This window comes from Trichosurus vulpecula, chromosome 2 (genome assembly GCF_011100635.1).
Source record: "Trichosurus vulpecula isolate mTriVul1 chromosome 2, mTriVul1.pri, whole genome shotgun sequence".
Classification (NCBI taxonomy): Eukaryota; Metazoa; Chordata; class Mammalia; order Diprotodontia; family Phalangeridae; genus Trichosurus; species Trichosurus vulpecula.
In genome coordinates, this window is record NC_050574.1 from 298,252,291 (window position 1) to 298,265,931 (window position 13,641).

Genomic DNA, 13,641 nt, shown 5'->3' on the forward strand with positions numbered 1-13,641 from the left:
CTATTAAGTTTTTATTAGCTTTTGTCACTTTAACTTAATTCTTACAATGATGATAAGTCTCTCAATCCATCAATAAACATTCTTAAGAACCTACTATGTGCCAGGTACTATACTAGGAGCTGGAGATGAAAAGAGGCAAAAGACAGTGACTGCCTTCAAGGAGCTTACAATCTTAATTGGGGAGACAGCATGCAAACGAATATATACAAAGCAAACTATATATAGGATAAATAGGAAATAATTAAGATGGGAAGGCATTGCAATTGAGAGGGGCTGGGGAAGGCTTCCTACATAAGGAAGGATTTCAGCCTAGAGTTAAAGGTAGACATGAATGTCAGTAGGCAAAATGGAGGAGAGAGAGGATTCCAAGAGATGGGTTGTCTTGTTCATAAAACAGCCAGGAGACCAATGCCTCTGGATAGAGGAGAATGTGTCAGGGAATAAAGTATGAGAAGTATGGTAAGGTAGGAGGGGGCTAGGTTATAAAGGACTTTGAAATCCCAAAAGAGCATTTTGTATTGGGTACTGAGGCTATAGGAAACCACTGGAGTTTTGGGCAGGGGTGCTGGGGGAGAGGTGATATAATCATATCTGCATTTTATGAAAATCACTTTACTGGTTGAATGGAGGTTGGACTGGAGTGGGGAGAGGACTGAGGCAGGCTGACCCAGTAACAAGCTGTTGCAACAATCCAGTTGTAAAGTTAGGAGGACCTGTACCAGAGTGGTGGCAGCATCAGGGGAAAGAAGGGAACATACACAAGAGATGTTGCAAAGATAAAATTGACAGGGCTTGGTAACAGATTAGATATGGGGGCTGAGAGATTGAGGAAAATCCAGGTAACTCCTGAGGGACTGGGAGGAATGGTTACCCTCTGTAGTAACAGGGAAGGTAGGAAAGAGATAGGGTCAAAGGGGAGAAATGATGAGTTCTATTTTGAACATCATAAATTTATGATGTCTACTGGACATCCGGTTTGAGCTTTCTGAAAGGCAGTTGGAAATGCAAGGCTGGATATCAGCAGAAAGTTTGTGGCAGGATAGGTAGATTGGAGAATCTTCTCTGTAGAGATGGTAATTAAATCAATGGGAGCTAATGAGATCCCAAAGTGAATTAGTATAGATGGAGAAGAGAAAAGGGCCCAGGACAGAAACTGGAGGGATATCTACAGTTATAGAGTATGATCTGGAAAAGGATCAAGCAAAGGAGACAGAGGAGTGGTCAGATAAGAGGAGAACCAGGAGAGAGTGGTGTCCTGAAAACCCAGAGAGAAGAGAATCAAGGAGGAGAAAGTGATCAAGTGTCAAAGTCTGCAGAGAAGTCAAGGAGAATGAAGAGTGAGAAAAAGTCATTGGGTTTGGCAACATTAGCAATTTTTGAAAGAGCAGTTTCAGTGGAGTGGCAAGGTCAGAAGCCATATTATAAGAGGTGAAGAAGGGAATGAGAGGAGAAAGTATGGAGGTACCTATTAAGCCTATTCAAGGAGTTTAGCTACAAAGTAGCCAAATAGATAATAGGACAGTTGTGGGGATGGGAAGATAAAGGAAAGGTTTTTCTGAGGGGAATGGAGAGACGTGGGTATGTTTGTAGGCAGTAGGAAGGGAGAGATTAAAAATAAGTGAAAGTGGGGATGACAGAAAGGGCAATCTGTTGGAGTAGATGGGATGAAAGGGGATTGCTTGAAAATTTAGCAGCAGCCTTGGTAAGGAGTAAAGTCACTTCATCATTTAAGACTGGGGTGAAAGAGAAGAAAGTGGCAGAAGCCATCAAAGTGATAGGAGATGAGGAAGAGGAGAGTAGAGGCACTTCATGGAAATGGCCTCATTCTTTTCCATAAGATATAAGGCAATGTTCTTAGCTGACACTGGAAATAGAGAGAGCCACTGGAGGTTTGAGGAGGGATTAATAGGTTTGGAAGAGCTACTATGGACAGTGGGATACTAAGTTGATAAGGGAGGTATAGTAAAATTGCCTAGCAGCAGGGAGGACCCAGTTAAGGTTATATAAACATAAATTTGCAGTGGACCCAATCAGAAAAGTTGCATGATTTTCTCCAACTTCATGCAGCAGCATGGGTGTAGGAGTGAATGTGATGAATGACAGGAATAATCCAAACCCGAAATTTGAGTGGGCATAATTAGAAAGCTAGATCCTTGACTTGGCCCCTGCAACTCCCTCTGAATAAAGTTTGAGGCCCAGAAAAATAAATCAGCTTACTTTAAATACTTTAGCCTTTCAAATACTTGAGCATTAGTATTATAGACCTTTTCCACCATCACACTCATGGTGCCGGTTTCTTCAGCTTATCTTTATGTGATATGGTCTCTAATCCCTTTACCATTCTAGTACCACTATACTAAACATGTTCCGAAAATATATCACCTACAACTGAACAAAATCTTCAACTAGGGACTGACAAAGACCAAACATTAACAAGACTAAAACACCTTTTGTTCTTGACATTAGGCTTCAGTTAATGTGATCTAAGACTCCCCCCCACCACCATTGGCACATTGTACTGTTGAGGTGTACTGAACTTAGAGTCCCTTAAAAACCTAAAATCTTTTTCACATAAACTACTGTCCATATCAACAATGCTGGTTGTAGCTGCTGTGGAGATGTAAGGCCAATAACACCAGCACACAGGAGGGCTGCTAGCATAGGTTCTTTGATCTGCTCTTCCAAGGAAAGCAACTTTAAGGGGTTTACAATCTCACTTTAATTAAATGTACATATGTCATTCACTTAGTTTAGGGGAAAAAGTCAGCACCCTGAACTTCAGAAAAACACAAACAGAAATTACAAGCAGAAATCATATAAACAGCAAAATAACACAAATCAGCAGACAGGCTTCTAGCTATCTGTCCAAGTAATACATAAACAGTTACCAGAGAAAGAAGCACCAACATCTGGGTTTTCAAAGCCAGGCTCTGTGATGGCTACCTAAAGTCATAGATGGTCAAATCACACAACACTCTTCCAGTGAGTGAGAGCCCTAAAACAAAACACCAACCTCAGATCATATATACCCTTCTCAGGGTCATAGGTCATCACAACCATGTGATTCAAAGCCATGTGACCTAGGCTTTCTTGTGACTTAAGCATGCCATCTCATTCAATGACTCTTGAATTCAGTTAGAGACTCCACATCAAAACAAAGGCAAGACTCATCAAAGGCAGTTGATTACCTCAGGGCTGAGAAGCACTCAAAAAAAAAAAGAGAACAGCAAAAAGTCCCACTTTGCCATTACATTTGAAAGGCAAGATTCATCAAAGGTACTTGATTGCCTTAGCATTCTAAAAGAGAAAGCAGTAAAACAAAAAGTCCCACCTTGATTACCATTACACTGTCTAGCAATAATTCCTTCATCCTGTGTGTGGGAGTGTTTTTTAACCTTACATTAGGTTTTTACATTTATCTCCAATACATGTGTCCCATCACTTGTTCTACCAAGATATTTTTTAATCTTCACTCAGTTGCTCAATTTTGTGTTGCGTGTGGTTTACCAAGCACTTAAAATGAATTAAATAAAAATGGGGGAAAAGAAAGTAAATTAAGACTGATTTTGCATGTATCTTTTCAGATGTATCTCATTCAATAAGAACTTAGAAATTCAATGCTGAAATAGACCTTAGAAATCAGGTACACCAGACTGTTCATTTTTCATTGACTTGCCTATGGTCATATTGGTGGCTTTTAGAAATTATGAGACAAAAAACAGTTGGCCCAGCTTCCAGTCCACGGCTCTTTGTACAACACCATACTCCCTCTTGAAGAAGGCTCTGATTGAGCCTTAAAGTGACACTATTTATCCCTCATCAGCAGGTATGCACAATTCATTTTGTGTTCCAAATCTTCATCACAATGTACTTGATTTTGAAAGATGGTGAAATTATTCACGGATGCAGTAAAGTTGGTTATTTATTTTTCAGAGATTTAAAAGCTTCCAGAATAGATAGATGTATTGTTTCAAGGGGATATTTAATGAAATGGTATGTGTTTTGTAGAGTAGTTCTTTTGCCAACAAAGCAAAGATGAGCATTAATCATTTTGTATGATATTTAAGAGGCAAGATTGTCTTAAGAAATTATCTAAGGATCCTTCATTTATACATGAGCAAATCATGGCCTAGGGAAGTTAAGTGATTTGCTCAGGGTCACACATCTTTTGACCTCTACTCCAATTGTTTTTCCGTTATATCAAATCTCAGCACTACTATTCAAATACGAAATCTTTTATTCTTATCAAACAAAATTTTCAAAATCACCTATTCCTGGTGGTATCATATGTTCTTCTTCTATCACTCAAACCTTGCCTGAATGGGTTTTCTTAAAGGTTCTCTGTTGCTTACAGGGTGAAATTCAGTTTTTTTTTCTTGCATACAATACTATAGACAATTTGACCCAACTCACTTTTCTGACCTTATTATCCATTATTCTATTTTGTTAGTTACAGTCCAGACAACCTGGTCCTTTTATCATCCTCATTTCCTATGACAAGAATTTCAACCATTATCCAAATTTTCTTCTTTCTTCAAAATCATTCCTGGTAATCTTTCCTGACTACCCCCAGGCATAAGTTATCTTACTTCCCTCTAATCTCCTGTTATGTATTGACTACTCATAGAAACTTGAAGTTAAAAACTATATTGGAATTTATCTGTTGCAATCTCTTTCTTAATATAGTAACTTAATTAAGCTCTCATCACTTACTATTGTGCAACATTTAATTCACAAAAACTACTCTAATGACTTTGTTGTTTTATAAGTGACCTTCCTGTTTGTTGTTGTTTTAATCTTTTTTATGGCTGTCAAGTGCAATACCAGGTTAGAAGCTGAACTTGTTGGTAAACTCTAAAGGAAATGAATGGCCTAAGATTGTGAGAAATAAGGAGAGAAGTAGATTGGGTATGGGGGGAAGATAAAGAAGAGATGGAGCAAAAACTAGTTTAAAGAAAGTTAGTAAGAAACCCAACCATGAGTCATATGAGTCATACGAGGATATTTAAGGATGAAAATGGAAATAGAACAACAGGAACAAAAACAATGAGAAAAGATAATTAAATATTTTGTAACAAACTTTTTTTTAGTATAAAAGGACACTGAATCCACCCCCTGTAGACTCTAATGTCATAGTCCTAAAGGCAGTGCCTGAGGAAGTGGAAATGACACAAAAAAACAAAAATAGATGAGTAGAGGCTTATGTGATTGGTAAGCTGATAGTGAAGTTCTTTTCTGCAAACTTCTCCGGCACAAAAATCTTAGAAAAAATTGTGTCAGATATAGAGAACTCAAAGTTGGTGGAAACATTTGTTTAAAAACTTCATGAAATAATATCAGATAGTTTCAAGGGTGGGGAACCTTCGGCTTCAAGGCCACATGTGGCCTTCTAGTGCAGTCCTTTGACTGAATCCAAACTTCACAAAACAAATGCCTTTAATAAAAGGATTTGTTCTGTAAAACTTAGCCTCAGTCAAAAGGCTGCACCCAAGGACCTAGAAGGCTATAGCTTCCCCACCCATGGTAGCTAAACCTCCCACATGTCTTCCCTACCCTCTCAAACTCTTCTGCTTGCCACTTTCTGGCCACAAAAGCCATCACACCAGATTGTGAATCAAGATCTGACTGTGGAGTTTCTATCCAGTCCACTCACACCAGTGGTTCAATGTGAACTGTATCTCATACTATAGGAGACACTGAATTTGCTTAGCCATTCAAAGGAAAAGAAGAGCAAATGGAAGGGCTAAGGGTGAGCAAAGATACAAGAAACTCAGAATCAGCTAGATGGAAAGGGCTTTCATGAACAAGGTAATTAATAATAATACCTAACATTTACATGGTGCTCACTATGTGCCAGGATCTCACAAGGATTGGCACTGCTTTTCTTGAATTAATATTAAGAGTATAATTTCTGACAGATAATCTGCTCAGGGACTCATCAAACTCAACAACTGTACTTTTTCTAATGATTCATGTAGGCACCAGGAAAAATGCTGAAATGTTTTTTTTTTAAATGAGGTTATTAGAAAATGAAAGGTTTGGAGGTGGAAATGGAGCACCTTTGGGATTGTTTTTTTTTTAATTCTCTTTCTGGCTAAAAGTTCAGTCTATAGAAGGGAAAAAAATAAATGATTTGGGAAGTTAACAATTGTCTATATTATAGAAACGTATTGTGTTGGAAAATGATATTTGATTTTATGGGTCATTCTTGACTGACGCTGAAGTCCATCTCATAAGGGCTGGAAAAACATATTTTATCAGGCACTATGCTAAGTGCTTTATAATAATTATCTCATTTGATGGTGCTGTTATCATCCCCATTTCATAGATGAGGAAAGGAGACAAACAGAGGTTAAGTCACTTACCTGGAGTCATAAGCTAGTAAGTATCTGAGGTCAAATTTGAACTCAGGTCTTCCTGCCTGTAGGCCTGGCTCTCCATTTGCTGCCTAACTCTCCCAAAAGAATTGAAACTAGAAATTCACCCTTAGATCAATCCAGAGACTTGAGCCAGGTTCTCATTTGAAATGTGAGGAGGCTGAAAACACCCAGCCTTGGGAAAAGTTGTGCATCAACAGAAACAGGTGGGGTTGAAGATATAAGAAGGAAGCCAAAGTTAAGCATTTGTGAATACAAAAGACCACATCTGGTCTGTATCTGGACCGCATTTCTAATTTTGCTCATATCTCATCATTCTTTTTTCTTTCCCCTATTCCCACTCAGTCTACCACAAGCACCCAATAAAAGTTTATTGTAGTGACACAGCCTAAGGGACCACAGCTGCTATCCCTGACACTTCTGGAGTACAGGAAAGGAAGGGAGGATAATGTCCTTATTTTTGTTTTGTTTTTCAATGTTGTAGCTCTCTGATTATAGGATACTGTCCTTGACATGCAAATAAAATACTAGTGATAAAAAGTGGAATTCATTCTCTTCCCATAGAAAACCCTGAAACTTGTGTTAGCATCTGGAAATGCCTAGGTCAGAAGGTAGAACATCTGGGCTCCTGAGGCTATGCCAGAAAATAGTTGCCTGTAATTTTGCAGACCTATTAACAAATGCAGAGATATCACTCTGAATCTGGTTTGGCAAAAGGTAGTGAAAAACAAGGCATGCAGAAGGAAGCTTAGTGTGTATATTGTTGATATAAGATTCTGTGCTAGCATTCAACATATAGCATCGGAGTCTGTTCAAGAGAATCAGAATATGCAGGGATGTACATGTGAATCAATGCTTCATGCAAGAGCCGGAGTATGTACAAGAAATACTTAAGCAAGTGTTAGGGGAAGGCTCATGAAAGAGGGTCAGTGTGTGTTGGGGAGAAGCAGTGTGCTCAATATAATTGGCATACACAAATGAGTGTTAAGAACTTAGTTCAATACAGATGTAAGAAAGCATAACTCTTCTGTATATCTAGACTAGAAAGGTCTTTCCCTCTTTGAAATTCAAGTATCCTCTTCTAGGATATCAGACCATCTGCCCTATAGTCATATTTATCCATCCATCTTGCCATCTATTAACATTTATTCTACCCCTTTGTTTAGAGGTCTTGGTGCACCAGCCTTCTAAATTCCCTTTCTTGCAAATAAGTGCCACAGTCCTTCCTTTGCAGATGGTTTCTCTAGTCTATGGCCCTACATTGGTATCTGTTTCCCCTTTCCTTGCGGTGTGAGGGTTCTCTGTGAATATATTCTTTAAGCTACTATTGTTATCTCTGCAAAGCTGTTTCTTATCAGCTCAGTTCCACCTCCAGACTGAGTTTCTCTTCTTGTTCAAAAGATTATGGTTCCACATTGCCTTCATCCCAACATCCCTGATTCTGAGCTCTGCCCTGTGCCCAGACCATTAGTAGATCAGCTACAACAGACGTATCCCGAGTCTAGTCAACAATGGATAAGTTTTCTTTACTGTTGCTGATACTGTCATTGTTGTTTTAGTTATTATTAGTATTATATATATTATGTATATTACATTATGTATTATATACAGGATAGGTAACATGTAGTACAAAAGGAATTTGATGCCAAGAAGACATGCGGTACAGTCTGACTATTACCACATACTGTGTGACCCTGGGCAAGTCAATTCACCTCTAAGTGCATTAGGTGACTCTCTAAGACTATAGGTCACAGAGAAGGTGGCAACCTGAATCAGAAATAAAATCACAAATCCAGTCCTTATCCCTATATTTGCCATAGCACCTTTAATCCTTATGCTACTAAGTCATGTGTCTAGCCTCTTCTCTTAGAGGATGACCTGCTTCACTTAAGGATCAAGTTAGGGAAGGAAGTGGACTATAGCTAATGCATATTCTCATGCCATGGGAAATAACTGAAAGGAGAAGTGACAGAAGGTAATAGTGAGGATGAAAATGGAGTTAGGGAGGATAATACATAGGGGAAAAATAAAATGATTAAAATTACAATCATATAAAGAAAATTCAAAATTCATAAATATGGGCATGGCACACTTGTCAGTGTTGGCAAAATCCAGGATGTGAGGTAAAGAGTAGGTGATATAAACTGAGCAGATTTGAGGAACTGAATATTTGGGGTATTCAGGGGAATATCAATATAAATGTTGAAGTCCTCAATATAAGATAAGCGCTGAGGGTATAGAGAAAAAATGTAAGCCAGACACTGAATTCATTGAGGAAGGAAGGAGAATGCCTTGAGGTTCACAGATATGAGGTACAAGAATATGGATGGGATGATAAACGTGGATCAAATGAATCTCAGAGGAGGAGACGTTAAAAAGTGATGAAGGTAGAAAACTTAGAAGTAGTAGTGAGGAGTAAGGAGTATCCCAACATCCTCACCATGTCCAGTAAATCAAATGGTACGGGTAAAAGTACAAACAGTACTGGAATGGATGGCCAGAGATGCTATGTTATCAGGAAAGAGCTAGGTCTCATTGAGTACTATAAGATGGAAGGAATGAAAAAAACAAACTGTTTAAGCTCTAAATTATGAAGTAGGCATTCTAGGAAGCACAGTAGAATTCCCCACTCTGTAGTACAATATTGGGAAGGTAGAGTAGAGGGGAATGATAGTGAGAAAGCACACAGTTGGGAATGGACAATGGAATTTATACAACAAAGAGGAAAGTGTAAGTTTGCTAATTATTGAGGAATGAGTCCTGGCACAGTATCATTGGAAAATAGAGGCCAAAGGCAAAGGACAGGGATAGGGCTAGCATAGGGTGTCAGAAAAGTCCCCTGAGCTACAGGAGAGGAGGAGAGATGGCAGTGGTCAAGGGCAATTGGTCTATTGACAGGCAGATGGCATGATGGTGATGGATAAATGATGGGATGGGATGTGTAATTGAAGTTTCACTGGGCCAACTAGATTTAATGAGCTAAGTGGGATATTTTAATCAAGATAGCTATACCCTAGGTCAGGAACTCCAGATATGGATGAATTAACTTCCCAATGACTGGGAGTAGAGGGAATATAGATTCTGGAGATCCAGTATATAAAAGTCTAGGTCCAGTCTGGAGGGTATTGATCCAGAAGCAGAGAAACAGCCTTAGAATGCAAATTGTTAAAGTAACATGAAAAATATAAAACAAAAAGAAAAGAAAGTTATAAACAAAATTTTATCCTTGATCCACTCTAAATTTCCAATTCATTTGAGGAGTTTGAGTATAATATAAGACTGGGAAGGTCCCGATTGTCTTTCCTAAAACAAGTAGATTAAAATGAAAAAAGGTGAGATTAAGGTGCAGAAAGCCCCACTGGTATTTTCCTGTCACCTTGTTGTTATAATTTGTCCTGCTCTGTTGTACTAATAGAATCCAGCTTGTTGGCAGCATAGGAACCCTTCATAAATACATATTTGGGGGAAGGGGACTATTGGAACAGAAGAGATAAAATGACCTCAGTGCCAAAGACACAATAAAGCCAGACACCTGAATAGAGTGTTGGCCCATGCTATGCAAATAGTAATATTTTTAATATCCAAATTATATAAATCTTCAAGGGCTTCAGCTAGCTTCAATGCAGTAGTTATTACATAAGTGATACAATTGAGATTTTTGATCTTGTGTGCTAGCAAAGTTCCAAGTGGGTGAATCACTGGCCAATCAATACGTGATATACTGACTTCAACAGAAGACCAAACTAAATTGCCAGTCGAATGTCTCTGAGTGAAAAAAAAATCTTATGGTGGAAAACCCCACCCCCCAACCAACTGGTACTCCCCCAAAACCAACATAATCTAACCTACAGAAAAGATTTGTAAAGTATGCATAACAAGAAGCTCAGCCCTTAGTTTTCCTAAAGATAATCAATGCCCAAATCACATCAGCAGCAGCAGCAACAGCAGTTCATTCAGAAGCTCATGAATAGGTCCCAGCCCAAACTCCACTTAATGGCTGCATTTTGGGCTCTCCTGGCTTAGAGTGAATGTCAATGATAACTGTTTCTCTTTAGAACAGCAACCCTGAGGGTTTTCTTCTCCTAGCTTGATTTTTCCCCTTTTTTATAATTAAAGGGGCCATCCCTTGACTCACTTCTTAAAGAGGTCTATTCACTAAATAAGCTTTACCTCACTCTAAGTGAGTACATGAAAAGGCCTCAGCCTAAAAGGGTCAGAATCGCCCATTGCATCCTGGGTCATCTCCAGTCATCCTGATAAATATCTGGTCCCTGGACCCAGATGGCTCTGGAGGAGAAAGTGAGGCTGGTGACCTTGAAACAGTCTTCCCTCACTCAAATCAAAGATAGCAGTGAGATGTCATGAAAAGAATCAAGTGCTTAGAAACAGGAAGATCTGAGTTCATATCCTGCCTCTGATGCTTACTACATTGTGACATTGGCCAAGTCGTTTAATTTCTAGGTGTCAATGCAACAACCTATTACGATTTCTTTTCCAGATCATAAATCGGTTATAATCTGCATAGACAGAGGGAATATCTGTAGCAATAGTTTATTTAGTCCTATAAAGTGTTTCATATCCAGCATTTCATTTGATCTTCACAGCAGGTGAAGTAACATTATTATCCGCATTTTACAAGTGTAGAAACTGAAGTCCAGAAAGACTGAGTGGCTTGCCCACTATTACACAATTTAACTTCAACCTCAGGTCTCTCCTAATTCTAAAGCCAACTTAATTTTTACTACACTGCACTGACTCTCCAAGCTGATCATTCTTAGATTGGAGTAGAGTTATGGGGCATTCTCAGTTGTACCTTATGGTTATTCCATTAGGTTTAGGTTTGCAAATTTAGCACTTAAGAGGCTATTAGATACATGTGGCTGGCAAACTAGATAGAGCACTAGGGTTGGAGTCAGAAAGATCTGAGTTCCAATTTAGCCTCAGACACTTCCTAGCTATGTGACACTTCCTTTCTGGGAACCTCTCTGTGCCTCAGTTTCCTCAACTGTAAAATGGGAATAATTATAGAACTATGCTACCAGACGTTGTGAGAATCAAATAAGATACTATGTACAAAGTGCTTAACAGAGAGCTTGGCACATAGTAGGTGCTTGTTAATGTTTTTTTTCCCTTTCCATTAATTTCTTCCTAAGTGCTTGGCTTCATAGAACTGCATTGAATTGGTTTAAATTTAATGTAAAATTCTATCAGGTAAGTAGTGGTACCTTCTGGTCATGGCCTGAGATCCAAACAATTCATAGGTATGGCTAACTGAGACAATAATTAATTTTGTTATTTTATTTGCAAAAAAAGAAGAAAGAAAAAAAGAAAACTTCATTTAAACTGTTATTTTATTTGTAACACAAAAGAAAAAAAACAACTGCATTTAAACTGCCAAACACAACTAGCAATATCAGTATAGCCTTTTGAATATAGCTCCTGGAATCACAAAACTGTACAACATCAGTTTTGGAAGGCTCCTCAGAGGTTAGCTAGCTTGGCGTGTACTCATACACAAAGGAATCTGTGATTTCATCAATGAGGGCATTCCCTTCAATGATTCAAATGGCAAACCATTCATTATTCACCATCCTATATGTCTCTTGTTTACGTCCTCCTATCAGTTAGTCATAGAAGGTAAACTTGATGTCATGGTGGATTGCTTTCCTCACTTTCTTCTAACATCAAGGAGCTATTAGAGGAGCATATGGGCTGTCTACCAGTTATTCTTCATTCTCACCATGTGACAAGACCATCTTTTTGTCATATATTTCTTGGGTTATATAATTTAATTTGTTTTTTTCTTCATTATTGCTTTTTCATTAGGTGTTACACCTGCTCCCATTATCTCTCCTAGCCTACAGAATATATGGTGATTGGCTATACAATTTTTTGTCCAAAGATTTTAATTAAACGGAAGTCATTCCCTCCAAAAGCAGCTAATTCCACCTTTGGATACTTCGAATTACCAGGGAGCTTTTCCTTACATTTTTCTAACTAAAATTTGCCTCTTTGAAATTTCCATCTATTACTAGTAATTTTTTTTTCCTTCTGGCAGAATAGTATTCCCTCTTCCACATACTTAAAAATAATCACCAGTCCCCTTAAGTTTTCTCTTCTGCAATCCTTTTCTTTCATCCAGTCCTCATATGGTATGATTTAAAGTCCCTTTACCATTCTTGTTTCTCTCCTCTGGACATGGTCCAGTTTATCACTGTCCTTCCTAAAACAGTGTTTCCCTATCTCAGCATAGTATTCCAGATGTTATCTGACCAGAGCAGATGTTGCTGAATATTTGTGGGGTTTTTTTGTTTTGTTCTGTTTATTGAGGAGGGTAGGAATTGAACTAAGCTTAATTGTCAGCTTATTAAGGAATATATACCAATTTACACTAAAAGCTAAAGAAATTAATGACGAAGTAAAATTTAATGCTTTTCTCCTTGATCTTTCATTGCTATCAGTCACTTATTTCTTAGTCTAGTTTTGATCCACCATTCCCTCATCCCCTAAATCCACTCCCCAGACTTATATAGAATGCTTTTTTTTCTAATTTGCCCAGAAGATTTATTTCAGAATAAGTCCCCAGCTGGGGTTTATCCACAATTTTCTGGATGTTGGGCCCATTGGCTCTCAAAAATCATTTCTATCTGTTAGCAGTTTCCAGTTATAAGTTCACTTGTGAGAATCCTTTGATTGCTGTGAGCTTTCTTATTTAATCTACAGTGCTTAGCACTTTCACAACCTAACATCACAGTTTTTGCTGGTCTCTGTTAGTACATGGAAGAAATAGCTGAGGTGCAGAGAAGGTATTTCTCTCTAATTCCTCACTACTAGTTTTCTTCTCTCTCTAATCAAAGGCAGAAGCAAGAGAAAAAAAATACAGTTATACATCCCCTGACCTGAGACTCTCAACACTTATTCCTTCCCAATCCTATAAGATTTATCTCAACCCGATCACCTCCCAGGCTTTACTTTTTTATCATTTCCTCCCTCCCTTTCTCTTTCTTCTTCACAATTTGTTAAGGGAACCCATGTTAAGATTCATCATTCCTTCCTGACCAATGCCTTATCTGACTCTAATATAAATTGATCATTTGAATTCAATTAGTGACAGGTTCTAACACTTGTTTCTGCTTTCCCATGCAAATTTATTTCAATAAAAAGCCAGGGATTTTAGAAATCTCAGTTGGTATAAAAAGCTATTTTCTAAAATGCTAGGAAGAAAAGGGGAAATTGATTGTGAAGCTCCATATAGATACACAGA